Source organism: Dipodomys spectabilis, unplaced genomic scaffold (assembly GCF_019054845.1).
Source record: "Dipodomys spectabilis isolate Male_0828 unplaced genomic scaffold, ASM1905484v1 ptg000089l, whole genome shotgun sequence".
NCBI lineage: Eukaryota > Metazoa > Chordata > Mammalia > Rodentia > Heteromyidae > Dipodomys > Dipodomys spectabilis.
This window is the reverse complement of record NW_024870766.1, coordinates 12,924,406-12,941,389: the sequence shown is the minus strand read 5'-3', so window position 1 is coordinate 12,941,389 and position 16,984 is coordinate 12,924,406.

Here is a 16,984-nt window from a genome sequence, read left to right as displayed (position 1 = left end):
TAATCTTATATTTCAAAAATCATATTATAATTAGTGATTAAGTTGATTAGTATATACTACTTTCATTTTGTGCATTTGTGTTGTTTTTTTCCCTTTTTTAAGTTTAATTCTTTATCCTTTTATCTCTTTATTATGGATTATAGACATTTTAGTTTACCTTTACTTTCCCTTCTCTTACAAACCTTAACACGGCTGGCATATATCATCTTCTTCATTCATTATTTTAATATTTCTAGTCTTTATAATCACTGATGATACTACATTTCTCCACACCAAAATAATGAATTATATTCCTACACACTAGACTTTTGTGTACCTGGAAACTTCACACTATTCTCCCCTTCTCTTGTTCTTTCTTACTTATCTCTTTTTATACCCTCCTTATTCTTAAAAATGAATTTATAAAGTATGTGTATTCTTCTAGCCTCCTACTTTATTAGAAAACTAGTACTTCACATACTTGTTTAGACAGTATTACCACTAGTAGTTTACTTTTTATAAATATCAGGCTGAATATTGAATTTGTGAATTGGTTAATGCTGAAATACTTCCTCAAGAGAAGAGGGATATAAACAATGCAGCTATTTAAATAGTAGTCCTGTGAGAATATGGAGAATAATACAATATAAAGACTTCAGGTGAATAAAACCTTATTGATAAACTTATTTCAATCAGTAAATGTCACCATGAGTACAGTAACTTCACCATGAGTACAGAAGATACCCAAAGCCTTCCTGCACTCAGAAGAGAATGAGACACATGAAAAAATGTTCAACTTCCCTAGCCATAAAAGAAATGCAAATCAAAAAAACATTGAGATACCACCTCACTCCAGTTAGAATGGCTATCCTCAAGAACTCTAATAACAACAGATGCTGGAGGGGATGTGGACAGAAGGGAACCTTATTGCATTGTTGGTGGGTGTGTAAACTTGTTCAACCACTTTGGAAAGCAGTATGGAGGTTGCTCAAAAGACTCCACATAGAGCTCCCCTATGACCCAGCAATCCCACTTTTGGGCATTTACCCAAATGTTTATAAACAAGACCACACTAAAGCTACCAGCACAACAATGTTTATTGCAGCATTATTTACCATAGCTAAGATATGGAACCAACCCAGATGCCCCTCAGTAGATGAATGGATCAAGAAAATGTGGTATAGATACACAATGGAATTCTATGCCTCCATCAGAAAGAATGACATTGTCCCATTTGTTGGGAAATGGAAAGGCTTGGAAAAAATTATATTAAGTGAAGTAAGCCAGGCCCAAAGAAACATAGGTCCCATGGTTTCCCTTATTTGCAATATCTAGTGCATGTCTGAGTCAAGCAGAAAAGGTCAGATAAGGTGATGTTAGGGAAATGAACCCTAAGATATGCATTCAAATGTTTTATTTTCTTTTATGTGATTGTTTCTAACACATTTATAAGATTATTTCTTTGTTGCTTTGTATGTCCCTCCCCCACAGTATAACCCCTGCTTTCACTGTATTTGATGTCGGTATAATTTGTGGAGGGGAAGGGGAAAAACAAATCGTTTAAATAGGGATACAGGTGGACCCATTGCAACAATGAGATGTACAAGTCGTTTTGTTGAAAACGAACTTTACAACTTTGGTGTGGGGGGGCGGGGAGGATTAGGTGGAGTAGGGAGAAGGATGGGAAGGGGAAACAAAGGAGGAGGCTACAATGCTTGATAAGAAATGTACTCATTATCAAGAAATGTACTCATTATCTTGCCCATGTAATTGTAACCCTTCTGTACAGTATTTTCACAATAAATGAAAATAGGAGACAAAATAATTCTAATATGCTTAGATAAATAATAGAAGCACTTGTACCTTCTGTGTTCATTGTAGCACTAATCACAATAGCTCTACTACGGAAGGAGCCCAAATGCTCAACAACTGATGAATGGATTAAGATAGTGTGATATATATGTCTATAGATATATGTATCTATACTCATACATACATGTATGTTATACATGTGTATGTTATAAACATGTAACATTTTGATTCTGTATACATGTATGTACATGCATTTATATTATGCATGTATATTATCTATACATATATATGATATATATTTATATAAACAGGGAGAGGATTACTGGTTAACCACAAGGAAGAATGAAAACATGTGTAATGGAGTAAACTTTATAGATCTGGATTTCATCATACTAAGAGAAGTGAGATTCCAAAGAACAAAGAACACATGATTTCCTTTGTATGTGGATGCTAGACCCAAACTGTAAACACACACAAGATCACATACAATGTGTGAGTACATTTGCAATATTTGTGGAGAGCAGGAAGGGTATGATGATGAGTATGTTAAATTACCATCTATACCAAAATATATTGTAGCTGTGCCTGAGAGGTTGAGAGTTGAAGAAAGTGAGATTAAGAAAGGGTTCAATGTGATTCAAGTATTGTAAATGCATATGTGAAATTCCACAGCAGAGTGCTTTTTTTAGTGCTTTTTTGGGGGGGGAGGGGAGGTCTGGTCGTGGGGCCTGAACTCTGGGCCTGGGCGCTGTCCCTCAGCCCTTCAGCTCAAGGCTAGCACTCTACCACTTGAGCCACAGCACCACTTCTGGCTTTTTTTCTTTTTGCTTATGTGGTGCTGGGGAATCGAACCCAGGGCCTCATGCATGCAAGGCAAGCGCTCTACCACTGAGCCACCTTCCCAGCCCAGCAGAGTGCTTTTTTTTTTTTTTTTTTTGGCGGGGGGGGGGGGGGGGGGGGGGGGTGTCCGGTCGTGGGGCCTGAACTCTGGGCCTGGGTGCTGTCCCTCAGCTCTTCAGCTCAAGGCTAGCGCTCTACCACTTGAGCCACAGCGCCACTTCCGGCTTTTTTCTTTTTGCTTATGTGGTGCTGAGGAATCGAACCCAGGGCCTTGAGCATGCAAGGCAAGCGCTCTACCACTGAGCCACCTTCCCAGCCCAGCAGAGTGCTTTTGAACAATTAATGTACCCTTAGAAAATGAATGTTAGCAACCTGAGAATTGCCCTGTGTTTACTATGAGTACTAATGGGATCAGGGAGGTTGAACACAAAGGGTAAAGGAAAGTAAATATGCATATAATTTATGTATATACACATGTGAAATGAAACAATAGAGCTTAGTGAGATTGGTCTGGGAAAGGGGAGAGGGAGAAGCAGGGTAGTGAGAGGGTTTGTGTATGATACATACTATGAACATACAGTTACGTCAAAATGAACCCTCCCATGTCCAACTAATTGATGGCAATTAATAAAATCAAGTAAAAAACATCTTCCATTGCACTGTCTTTATATTCCTGCCAAAGAAAAGAGTTTGCTAAAACGTAAGGGTGGATTTCGGGACTATATTTAATTTAAATATTCTTCTGTCTATTCTTCTGTCATTGTGTGCTGCCTTGATTACCATAGCTTTATAGTAACTTTGTGTTAGCTTTTGTGAAAACAAGTGAATTTCCATATAAAATTCAAATTTAGATTCTCAATCTCCACAAAAAGTCAAAGTGAGATTCTAAAGATTGCAATTTGCACAGCACTCCTATCTTAACCATATTTGCTCCTCCAATCTGAGAACTTTCATGTCTGTTCTTTTATTTAGGTCATCTTGAGTTTCCCTAAGTAATACTTCACGATTCTTTCATTAAGTTTATCACAAAGTGTTTTATTTGATAGGGTAAATGGAATGTTTCTTAATTTATTTTTTGCCTACTAAGAAAATCAACTTTTGCAGATTATTTGCTTTTACTCTGAAACTTTGCTATTCTCGTTTGTTGATTCTAGCAGTATTTTAGTGGGTATTTGTGGATTTTCTACACATGAGAGCTCATCATTTACAACAGAGACAATTTACTTTTTTCCTTTCCAATGTTTGTATCTTTCAACAATATTTTTAATGTTGAAAAATGATTAGCCACGTTGCCAACAAGCTAAAACTCACATATTAATAGAAATAAACCACATGCTTAAATTCAGATTAATGCCATGTAGTTATATTCCATAGTTTCTGTGAATGTAAGTTGCTGGTGGATTTACCTAAGGCATTTTAACTTTCTTCTAGTTAAAAATACCACTAATCCTAGAGTTTTAAAGTCTGAGCCTTCTGAGTGGAGCTAAGCAGATAAAAATAGAAAGGTATGGCTTAACAGGAGTGCTGAATCTAAGGCATCTATTTCATATACTGCAGTGTTTAAAATACTTTATCCTAAATTGTATCATAGTTTAATGCTCTCATATTAGCACATAAATATGCATGAATATTAAGGACTAATTAACTTTATACAGCATCATCCAAATGATGACATGAAGCAACCATGACAAAATCTGTGCAAGGTTCATTTTTTTTCCCCACTAGATATCGATACTGTTGTTTGGAAGTAATTGCAGCCATGTTTATTGTTTAAGGGAAAGCTAAACAACAATCACAGCACATAAAACTGGTGTGGAAATAGAGTTCCTAAGACATTACCCAAGAAATCATAAAAACACTGACATGGTTGTTCTTTTCAGGTAGAACTTTTAAGTACGTTTTATAACCATGAAAGGAAACTGATTTTTTTTCATGGCACTAACGTATAGTCCTTTTTCTTTCTGCAAACTATTATAGGCAGGAAAACACAAAATTTGAGGTTGTACTACCATAACTTGTCCTCCAAACTATTTCTTTCCCTGTGTTCTATGGGGAGCTGTCTGCATGACCTGTGGCATGTTCCTGTCTTGGGGTTGAGTAAGTCCATTTCACAGTTGTAACAGCAACCTTTCAATAACACAATATAAGGAAAAATGGGTAAACATTTCACTAAAAAGATAAATGTAGCAATTTGGAAGAAAACATATACATTTTCTCAGGATAAATAGTTTTAATTTTCTAGACGGACTGACCTACTTTCAGTTCACATAATTTTTAATGTGTCATAAAAAATTGAAACAGAAAAGAAATTTAGAAACTTGATGATAAGATAAGGAAAAGGGCCGTGTGGGAGGGAGAGAATGCTGGAAGGGATGACTCTGATCAAGATCCATTATACAAATGATATGTCAAACATTCCCTTTACTAGATAATAAATAACTATGTAAAAATGAAGATTGAAGCCAAGCTGAATCCTAAACTTCAAAAAGTTCATCTGTAGGTAAATTATTCCCCCTCCAGTCTAAGGAAGAATGGGACATAGTTAATCCTAATGAAGAATAAAATGTTATATATTTGTATAGGAAGTATCTAAAACATATTCAGACTTTATCTCTATACCACATCCTTGCAACTTTTATCAGTGGTCAATTATAGATTGCATTAAATTGTAAATTTTTCAAAGAGTAACATGTTTGATATTGATTCATTTTTTATTTATTTATCCATTTATTTTTCAAACACTGAGGATTGAACTCAGAATTGAGCTATACCCTGTCTTTTGTTTTTACTTTCTTTTGCTTTTCCAGGTAAAGTTTAATGGTAACTTTGTCCAAACTAGCTTCAGCTCATGATCTTCCTATCTTGGCTTCCTGAGCAGTTAGAATATAGGTATGCACAACCATACGCAGCTCTTTGTCCTTGCTTATTACATTTGACATTTAAAAGTTGTATACTTTAATACATTTAACAGACATGCACTCCCTTACTTAAGATTTGTTGTGCATACTGTAAACTGAAGTTAAACATACTAATCTTCTGAGTGATTAAAAAATGTTTTCTTAATGTTTCTAAAACTTCTAAAGCTCCTATCTACGAATTCCATCAAACATATTAATTAAATCACTATGGCTTATGTTTAAGTAGATAGTTTCATGGTAAAAATTCAGCTTTCTTTTTTATCTCCTTTATTTTTTGCTATTGTAATGGTGACGTACATAGAGCTTAAAATTACATGTCAGGTAAAGAATACATTTCTTTTTGACCAATGTCAGCCCTTCCTTTATTCTCTCCCAGATTTTCCTTCCTGTCCCTACCCTCAAGTTATATAGTTCATTTTAACATACTTTCCAGTGAGTATCATTGCTGCATTTGTTCACGTTTGTCCCTCCATTTCTGTTTTGAGAAAGATTTTCATAACAGCTAATCACTTGTAGTTAGCCTGACAGCTAAATGCAGAGGCTGGGCCTCAGCGTCAACAACTGCAGAGACGCTTAACATGAGATCAGGTCGCAAATACCACAAGTGTGAACTTCACAATAAAACAACATCCCGTTTTTTTTGTTTTTGGCTAGTAGGAATGAGTATTGTTCCTTTTCTAATGACAACTTTATGCCATCTTGCTTTTCCTGTCTCCTGAGTAAAACTAATAGGTGGTACATCACGAAGTATTCCTTTGCCCTTTGTCATGAGGTGAGAAGTTTCTTCTATCCCTATGTGCTGCCTTGCTGTCATACCAAAACAATGAATTATATCATGTTCATAGGTTAGAAACTCCAAGCCTGTGAACTAAAATCAACTTTTGCTCTCAATTAACTGAGGAAGTTCATTATAGCAATGTGATGCTGACTGACACAATATCAAGGTGTATCTGACTATAGATTTGTTCCTAGCATAAGGGTACTGAGATTTAAAACTAATTGTGTATATGCAAATGTGTACCTAATAGCATATTTCAGGTGTTTTTGTAATAAAAGAGAGAAATACACATACATATGTAGAAAAAGTGATATGCTAGTCAAGAACCCCAGCAAATATTTAATAAGGACCATGTAAATGAACACCTGAACAAAAACAATGAACAGTTTCTTTGGCCTGGCTTACTTCACTCTATATAATTTTTTCCAAGCCTTTCCATTTCCTAACAAATGGGGAGGTGTCATTCTTTCTGATGGAGGCATAGAATTCATATATGTATATATGTGTATATATATGTATATATCACATTTTTTGATCCATTCATCTACTGACGGTCATCTGGTTGGTTCAATATCTTAGCTATGGTGAATAATGCTGTGATAAACATAGTAGTGCTGGTAGCTTTAATATGGCCTTGTTTGTGATCATTTGGGTAAATGCCTAAAAGTGGGATTGCTGGGTCATAGGGGAGCTCTATGTGGAGTCTTTTGTGGAAACTCTATGCTTCTTTCCAGAGTGGTTGAACAAGTTTACACTCCCATCAACAATACAGTAGGGTTCTCTTTTGGCCACAGCCCCTCCAGCATTTGCTGTTATTAGATTTCTTGATCGTAGCTATTCTAACTGAGGTGAGATGGAATCTCAATGTTGTTTTGATTTGCACTTCTTTTATGTGTAGAGAAGTTGAGAATTTCTTCATAGGGCCCATGCTTTCCCTTATCTACAATATCTAGTATATGTCTAGGACAAGCAGAAGAGATCAAAAGCTATGTACATATGGCCATATAAGATAATGCTAAGTGAAATTAACCCCAAGATGGGGACACAAGAAGCTTTATCTTTCTTGCTGTTGTTTTTAATATACTTATAATATACTGTGTGATTTTTTTTGTTTCTTTGTATGTTCTTCCCACATGGTATAACCCGTGTTGTCACTGTATTTGATTCCTGTATATACAATTTTCTAATTTGGGGTGTGGGGAAGGGAAATAAAATGCTGAAATAAGGATACCAGATGATCCATTGTAACAACAAGATGTACAAGACACCATAGTGAAAATGAACTTTACAACTTTGGGGAAGGAGGGAGGAAAGGGATGGTAGGGGAAAAACAAAGGAGGGTATAACAATGCTCAATAGGAAATGGACTCACTACCATGCTCATGTAACTGTAACCCCTTTGTACAGTATCTTTACAATAAAAATAAAAAGTGAACAGAACTTTTGTGAAAAACAAGATATAATGTCCTCATTCTTTTGGGTTGAATGAGAAAGCCAGGAAAATAGCTCTGAATTTCAAGACAGTGAAACTCACAAGAAAATCACCTCCCTTTATTTACCATCAAGCTTGGGTAAGTTCACAAAGTTGTCAATTCCTCTTAGTCTTCTGTTTCAGAAAGAGCTGGCTCTGTGTAAATGTTTAGAGTCCTGTATAATTTATCATATCCAAGTGTAATTTTTTTGTCTTCAGGGTTATCTTAGGAGAGGATCATAAAGGATCAATAGCTCTATGCATATGATCATATAAAATGATGTTTATTGAAATGAACTCCAAGAAATGGATTTTTGTTATTTTTTTTCTTTGTGTCACTGTTTTTTAGTTTCTGTACTCTGTGTGTGTGTGTGTGTGTGTGTGTGTGTGTGTGTGTGTGTGTGTGTGTGTCATGGGTCCTGAACTCTGGGCCAGGGAGCTGTCCCTCAGCTCTTCAGTTCAAGGCTAGTACTCTACTACTTGAGCCACAGTGCCACTTCTGGCTTTTTCTGCTTATGTGGTGCTGAGGAATCCAGGGCCTCATGCATGCAAGGCAAGCACTCTTAACACTGAGCTAACTTCCCAGCCCCAATTTCTGTACCTTTTCTTTTGTATGTAAGTTTATCTGTTTGGGTGAGGGGAAAGGGGAACACAAAAATGGTGGGACAAAGGGTAAACAAATGCAGGAGAGACACTCACTAGATACTCTGTTGAAAATGAACTGCGCAACTTGTGGGTGAAGGGAGTCAAGAGGGAAAAACTGGGATAAAATGAGGGAGGCAGTGACACTCTTAAAAGAGAAAAGTAATCATTACCTTGCTTATGTAACTGTAATCCTTCTGCAAATTACCTTTACAAGAAAACAATCACATATATAATGAAAAAAATAACCTATGCAGATTTATTCTTATAAATAGTTGTTGAGAGTGAAAAAAAATAGTAAGAGCGGACTCTAAGGCACATAGGCTCCACTGAAAGTTTCTTCCATATCTGTTAGAAGGGTCTACTCTACATAAGCCTAATGTTTCTTTGGTAACTAGCCTTTGAGACACACACTAAGGACCTTTGACTTCAGACTGTTTACCATCTACAGGTTGTATTTTATCTGCTCAAAAATACTTTCAGCCCGATCAGGGCAAGCTCAAGACGCCCTTGCAGTCTGTGGAAGGCCCTCTCTGCTTTATCAGTTTGGTTTGTCATACTGACATCTGGTGGATGAGGCATTCTGCTCCCAAATTCTCCATCACCAACTTCTACTTCATTCAGATACTCACACTGTACATCAAAGGAGTGTTTGAACTTCAATTTCCTTCCCTACTCCCTATCTCTTTACCATCTCCACTAATTTTCTAGTTAACTATTGTCTAAATAATTAATTCCTGCCTGAGGGTTCTCAAGTTTTCCTGCGCACTGGGATTACATATTGCGTATACATAGGCATCAATTTAGGCTGGGCCTATATCTGATATTAATTTTATATTCTTGATTCATTTTACTGGCTTGGACAATTAAACAGAATACAATGAAAAGAGAAACTTTATGAGTGAAAAGCAATCATATTTAAAGTGAAAGAAATTGCAGCATTTCTATATTTACGGGGAGTTGTGAACTGTGGTGATTGCCAGTGGATACCGTGTTATGGGTTCACTTATAATTGCAGCAAGAACTTTCAAAGCACATTCCCAATTAAATTAGTGGTCAAGACATGGTGATCAATTAAATAAATCATATTAAAGGAAAGAATTTAAATTATTTTTACTTTCTGGTGAATTCTAAATTAATATTTAACTATAAATCTCTCAATTAAAGATATAAACATTAGTAAGTGAATACAATATGACATCTAAAGAGAAGCTGAAAGAGAGGAGCTAGTTTATCAAAGTGCATTTAATTAGGCTCAATAAAAATCACATGCTACCATTCAAAATCAATGCATTCATTACCTGACTTATGTAAATGTAACACCGCTGTACATCACCATTACAACAACGATTAATACAAAATTAAAAAATAAAAAAAACATTTGCTAGTTTACATGAAAATCATATATGTATTTTAGATTGATATGAATATCTATATCGATCATGTATACTAAATAAAACATTTAAAGAAAATCACATCATTGTTTATCTAACATACAATCAAATTGATAAAATAAAGTAGAAAACAGCATATTTAGAAACAAGATTTTAATTAGTATATGAATAATAATTGAATTGCTGATGCATTGAAAAATGATTAATATCCACAATATTTAAAGATCTGAAACATCTTGATAACAAGAAAATAGGTCATAGGGGAGCTCTATATAGAGTCTTTTGAGGAACCTTTATACTGCTTTCCAAAGTGGTTGAACAAGTTTACACTCCCATCAAAAATGCGGTAGGGTCTCCTTTTGGCCACATCCCCTTCAGCATGTGCTGTTATTAGAGTTCTTGATTATAGATATTCTAACTGGGGTGAGGTGGAATCTCAGTGTTGTTTTGATTTGTATTTCATTTATGGCTAGAGAAGTTGAGCATTTCTTCATGTGTCTATTGGCCATTGTTACTTCCTCTTCAGAGAAGTCTCTCTTTAAGTATTTTTTCTTTTATTTTTTAAATTTTTAATAAGTTTTTAACTGTGAAAATACCATACAGAGGGGTTACAATTACACGAGCATTATCAAGCATTGTTGCCTCCTTCTTTGGTTTTCCCCTACCATTCCTGCCCTCTCATCTCCATGAATACACTACCACCACCCACCCATCCCCCCACTGCCAAGGTTGTAAAGTTCATTTTTCAACTTAGCATCTTGTACATCTCATTGTTACAATGGGTCCAATTGTATCCCTATTTAAACAATTTGTTTTTTCACTTCCCCTCCCCAAATTATACCAACATCAAATACAGTGAAAACAGGGGTTATACCGTGGGAGAGGGACATACAAAGCAACAAAAAAATCACCTTACAAGAACGTTAGAAACAATAGCAAGAAAGATAAAACCACTTGTGTCCTTATCTTGGGGTTCATTTCATCTATCATCATCTTATCTGACCTTTTCTACATATACTAGTTATTGCAAATAAGGGAAACCATGGGACCTATGTTTCTTTGGACCTGGCTTACTTCACTTAATATAATTTTTTCCAAGTCTTTCCATCTCCTAACAAATGGGGCAATGTCATTAGTTCTGATGGAGGTATAGAATTCATATATATATATATATATATATATATATATATGTATATGTATATGTATGTATATGTACATATCACATTTTTTGATCCATTCATCTACTGAGGGGCATCTGGTTGGTTCAATATCTTTGCTATGGTAAATAATGCAGCAATAAACATAGTTGTGCTGGTAGCTTTAGTATGGCCTTGTTTGTAATCATTTGGGGTTCATTTCCTTAACATCACATTATCTGACCTTTTCTGCTTGTCTCAGACATATACTAGTTGTTGCAAACAAGGGAAACCATGGGACCTATGTTTCTTTGGGCCTGGCTTACTTCACTTAATATAATTTTTTCCAAGTCTTTCCATTTCCCAACAAATGGGGCAATGTCATTCTTTCTGATGGAGGCATAGAATTCCATTGTGTATCTATACCACATATTCTTGATCCATTCATCTACTGAGGGACATCTGGGTTGGTTCCAAATCTTAGCTATCGTAAATAATACTGCAATAGCACATTTATTTTTTTTGTAGCATTATTTACGATAGCTAAGAAGTCACTTTTTAAAGGATGACTCTCCCTAAGTAATAGAGTCTTGTTGAGCTGCCTTTTAACTGAGATCTCAACTTTTATTTGTGTGTGTGTTTGTGTGTATGTGTTTGTTTGTGTGTGTGACAGAGAGAGAGAGAGAGAGAGAGAGAGAGAGAGAGAGACAAAGTGAGAAAATGTCCTGGGGCTTGAACTCAGGAAACTCTTCTTGAGCTTCTTTTGCTCAAGGCTAGCACTCTACCACTTGAGCTACAGCACCACTTCCAGCTTTTTCTGTTTATGTGGTACTGAGGAATTGAACCCAGGGCTTCATTCATGGTAGGCAAGCACTCTACCACTGAGCCACATTCCCAACCCCAACAGTAGGCATTATTATAGACTGGATAACAAAACTAAAATGGATGCTTCTGTAGATTGAATCATACTGATTCACAATATTAGCTAAAAGGTACAGACATTTTATTTAATTAATTGAAAACCTCTTCTTATTATTGATGGAGAATTGGATTATGAGGTTGAATTTCATTCATTAACCAGTTTTGTATGTTTATAACTGAATGGGCTAGTAGGAGTTAGTTCCTAGGTGGAGTCACTGGGAAACACTTTTGGACAATATGTCTAGTCCCTAGAGTACCTTCCCCCCTGCCCCCATGAGGTACACAGCTCTCCTCCATCACGTACTTCAGTCTTGATTAAATGGTTCACCATAGTCCCAGAAACAGAGCACAATGACACTGGAATAAAACCATTATCAAAGATAATTTTTTCCTCCATTGTTTATTTGCCCAGATATGTTCTCACAGTGATGAAAATAACTAGTACACATGTACAGTTGCTTAATTTAAAATATTAGTAAGTATAAAAATCACAGAGAAAAATATGATATAAAAAGCATATCATTAGGTATACACCAAGAAAATCTAACACATTGGTTTTATAGGTGCCAAGGAAATCTGCATTTTAATTAGTTTCCATGCAATTGTAATGTAGATGTACACACTTAACAACATTGTGCTTACTTAATATGATGAAAGGGAATGGTCAAATGAAATAAGCTAAGTTAAACTAAACTATGATCGATAACCATTGATCAGTTGTTTTTGTTTTTGTTTTGTTGGTCAGTCATGGGGCTTGAACCATGGGCCTGGGCGCCCTCCCTCAGCTCTTCATCTCAAGGCGATCGCTCTGCCACTTGAGCCACAGCGCCACTTCCGGTTTTCTGATAGTTTATTGGAGATAAAAGAGTTTCACCGACTTTCCTGGCCGGGGTGGCTTTGAACCGTGATCCTGAGATCTCAGCCACCTGAGTAGCTAGGATTACAAGCGTGAGCCACCAGCACCCAGTGATCAGTTGTTTTACAAAGAGTTGTATATAACAACTGGAATTTCACATGGACTGGTTGTAAGCAGTTTGCAAGAGAAAAGAATCCATCACCTCTTTTTTCCTTGTTTTACTGGTAATTTGATCAGAGAATCTTAGTGAGTATCAAAGGGCAGCATGGCTTAGTCACCATCATCTCATCCGATTGGCATATTGGAACTGATAGAATATGCTATCAATGTTGGTTGAGTGGGCACTTCAGTAGACAGATCTCCATTAGCTCTAGAATCTGTGCATGATCACACAAGGAATTTCAAATGCAACAGCCTGTACTGATGATAAGAAAAATCTGAATAACCAGACAGAAAATTGGAGGCAGTAATCGTGCATTCACTGATCAAATTTGGCATGCTAGCATTTGAATTCCACCTGAGGTAGAAAGAAAAAAAAGCTCCAAGTCTTTAAAAGCCACTGAGTTCAAGCTTAAGTAGTAGTTTTATCTCTTTCTAGTACTATCATACTAGTTCTAGAGTCCAAGTTCATTGTTAAGACTGTCAGATTGTTGTAAGGTTTACAAGAGGTAAAAGGATAAATTGCTTGGCAGAGCACCTGTGGAAAATATATGTACACACATTAGAGTGAATTTTTCTTTCCTTGTCTCAGTTTGTTTGACCTACTCACAGTAGGTCACTCACTCAACCTCTTCTCTGAATTTCAAGATGTGTGTTTAAATTTCAGTTCACTTCCATTAAAAAATCAATAATTTTCATAAAGTGCTAGAGAATGATGTGATATGAAAGAATACTTATAACTTATTATAGGAAAAAATGATTTTGGTACTTTTTGTCATTAAAAAATATTTATTATTTCTGGAACCACTTTTGGATCAACCCGTAAATAAGCACTGATAACTATTGGATTTCATTAGGAAATCATACCATAAACTTCAATGAAATTTATATTTTATTGTGAAACAGGATATAATCAAACAAAAGAAGCCAGTCAGGATGACAGCTTCTTGGAATACTAGATTTCAGGTGGCAGAAGGAGGATGACAAACTCAGACAGCCTGACTTACATTATCAGAGCCTGTACCCAAAGGAAAAAATGTAATAAATAAATTGAATTTTAGTTATACTCACTGATTGGTTTTATTTATTTATTTTTCTTGGAGCTTTCTTTACTTTGGATTAGAGAAGTTTAAATATCACTAAAAAGATAATGCTAAGAACCCCCAAGAGACACTGTATACGATAACTTTCAGATTTTAAAGTAAATTTTGATTTGAAGAATTATATAAGAAAGTTGGCCTTCACTGAAACAGTATTTAAGGGGCAGTAAGATGATTGCCAATCTCTCTCATATGAATTTGATTACAGACATGGAGAAAGATATGCCTCAAAGGCAGTTTCTCTGATATACACTCGTCCACCCCCATTTACCTATTTTCATCAGTGTTATGATGAATTCCTAGAGTATCCTTATAACAGCAGAGATCTTAAAACATCATTCCACATGACTAACTGTAACACTCTTCATCTACTAATCATAAGTACAAAGCTTCCAATTATGTTGTCTAGGAAGGCTTTGAATGCTACAATTCAATGGATCCTCCTGTTTCAGCCTCTAGAGTAAAGGACTACACACATGAATTAATTCCTAAAAGTAGTTGAGAAAATTTACAATTTAAAACAAAGCATCTTTCTGCGCATGAAGGTGTGAGACTATAACCTAGCCCTGTGGAGGTTGAACTAGGAGGGGAATTGCAAATCCAAGACCAACTGGGGTTACCTTGACTCTTTCTTGATAGATAATAGATGAAAGAAGAAAGAAAGAAAGAAAAAGAAAATGAGGAAGGAAGAGAGGGATGGGGAGGAAGGAAGAGAGGGATGGGGAGGAAGGAGGGAAGGAAAGAAAAGAAAGAAATAAAAGAAAGAAAATGAAAAGAGAAAGAAAGGAACTGTAGATAAAATAAAAAATCTTGGCCTTTCCATCAGAGTAAAACAAGATGGCATCTCAATATAATCTTCCAATGTTTGGTGAGAGATTAATACCAACACAGAAAAGCAGTACAAACTGAATTTTAAAGTGAAACATCACCAAATATTCTTTCCCTCACCTTATATTTATACAATTATAAAGTAATATTAGAGTACAATTTGCACAGAAAAACAAAAATAATTTGGTAATATAAAACTTTTATTATAAAAAGGTAAAGAAATGGAGACATGTAGAAAACCTAACTCCAAATATACTTGTGTATGAAATATAACTAGTTTGTATGATAGACTACCAATCAATAATAAGAATTTTGTTTTCGATTTGTTTTAAATAGGGATACAGATGGACCCATTGCAACAATAAGATATACAAGTCGTTATGTCGAAAAATAAACTTTACAACTTTGGCCGGGGGTGGGGAAGGGTGGGGGGTGGAGGGGTGGGAGATGGGAAGGGATGGGAAGGAGGAGGCAATAACGCTTGATAAGAAATGTACTCATTACCTTGCCCTGTAATTTTAACCCCTCTGTATGGTATTTTCACAATAAAAAATTGAAAGAAACAATTTTTTCTTTTCCTAAATCTGGAGCAATTGAAACTGGGTTTCACTTGGTCAGTTGCAGGCAGTTTTCGCTCATATTCAAATTGCACATTTTTCCCATTAAAATTAGCATCAGAAACCACCCAGAGATAAACAGTGGCTGACCACAGACCTATGCCACTAACCTCAATGCATGCCTGTGACTAACAATGACAGCTTCTGAAACTGCCCATTGCAATGAGGGCTCAAGGGCCAGATGACTCGCTGGGGACAGGTAGGTGGGGCCCCACCTCAAATTAGGATTCCACCTCTAATTGGTTTCTTATCTGCCTCTAATTTGGAGTCCAGGTCTAATTGGCTTCTTATCTGCCAGCAGGGAAGCTTGATGACCCTTGAACTCTGATAATATATCTGACATGTGTTGATCTAGCTCCTGGCAGTGGAATCTGCCATCCAAATGCCTGGCTTTTGTGGAAATTAACCACAGGGCTAGCAGCTGTGTTGTTTCATTTGAAACAAAATGTGGAAAGCAGAAAACATTATGTAAAATTAGGGTACACTCAATTGGGTAGAGGATTTGGATAGTCACTACATTAAAGCAATAGGTAATGCATTTTTTTTATTGTGTATCTATAAAATTGTCTGGTCTCTAAAGTATCTGTATAACACTAGTCATATTATGAACGAGTTGGGGAAGAGGAATTTAGAATGGCATCATTTAAAAATATTTTACCATTACACATTTCTTCTTGAGTATCAGCCACTTTTTGTTATCATTCTTAATGTGAGAAACAGATCCTTAAAAAAACCACACATATGGCTATTTGTGAATTGATATTGTAGTTCAACTATATATAAATATTTTTAGCACTTGCTTATTTTGGACATTTATGAAGGATGATTATGTTAATAGATACTATGCTAATTCTGTCATTTCTTAAATAAGTTTTACATAATTCATGCAGGCAAATGTAAAATGTAGTCTACCTTACTTTATATAAAAATGTCATTTTACATTTTAATATTAATAAAATTCCATATTTACATTTAATTTTTAAAATAAAAATATTTACCATTCTCAATTGATTTTAAACTACTTATATATGTCAATTAAGAAAATAGAGAAAAATTAAAGTATAGGTGCTATAATATATTTTCAAAGTTTTAAATAAGCTTCAGAGAATGTTCATGGCTACATTTTCTTCATTTTAAGAACAAGAATCATATTTAACTTGGCTGAATGAACATAAGGCCTCAGGGATATCATTTTTAGTGTTACTTCATGTCAAACCAACACATTAAAAACTGTGCTCCAATATTCTAGGGCATTCAAGCAAAAAACATTCACCAAAGTAAAAGGCAATGTAGTTGTACTTTAGAGTAGTTTCCAAGTAACAACTATCCAATGGTTAGTCATGTGAAAACTTAGTAAAAAATGAAAAAAGTTATGAAATGGAACTATGTAGAATAATGGAACTCTGAATATTCTTGTATAGGTGTGTGTATATAATAATCTATAAATAACATAAACTAGTACATCAAAGTATAAGAGTTTTAGCTGCTATTCTGTTGAAAAATGAACTTTACAACTTTGGAGGGGGTGGGGGG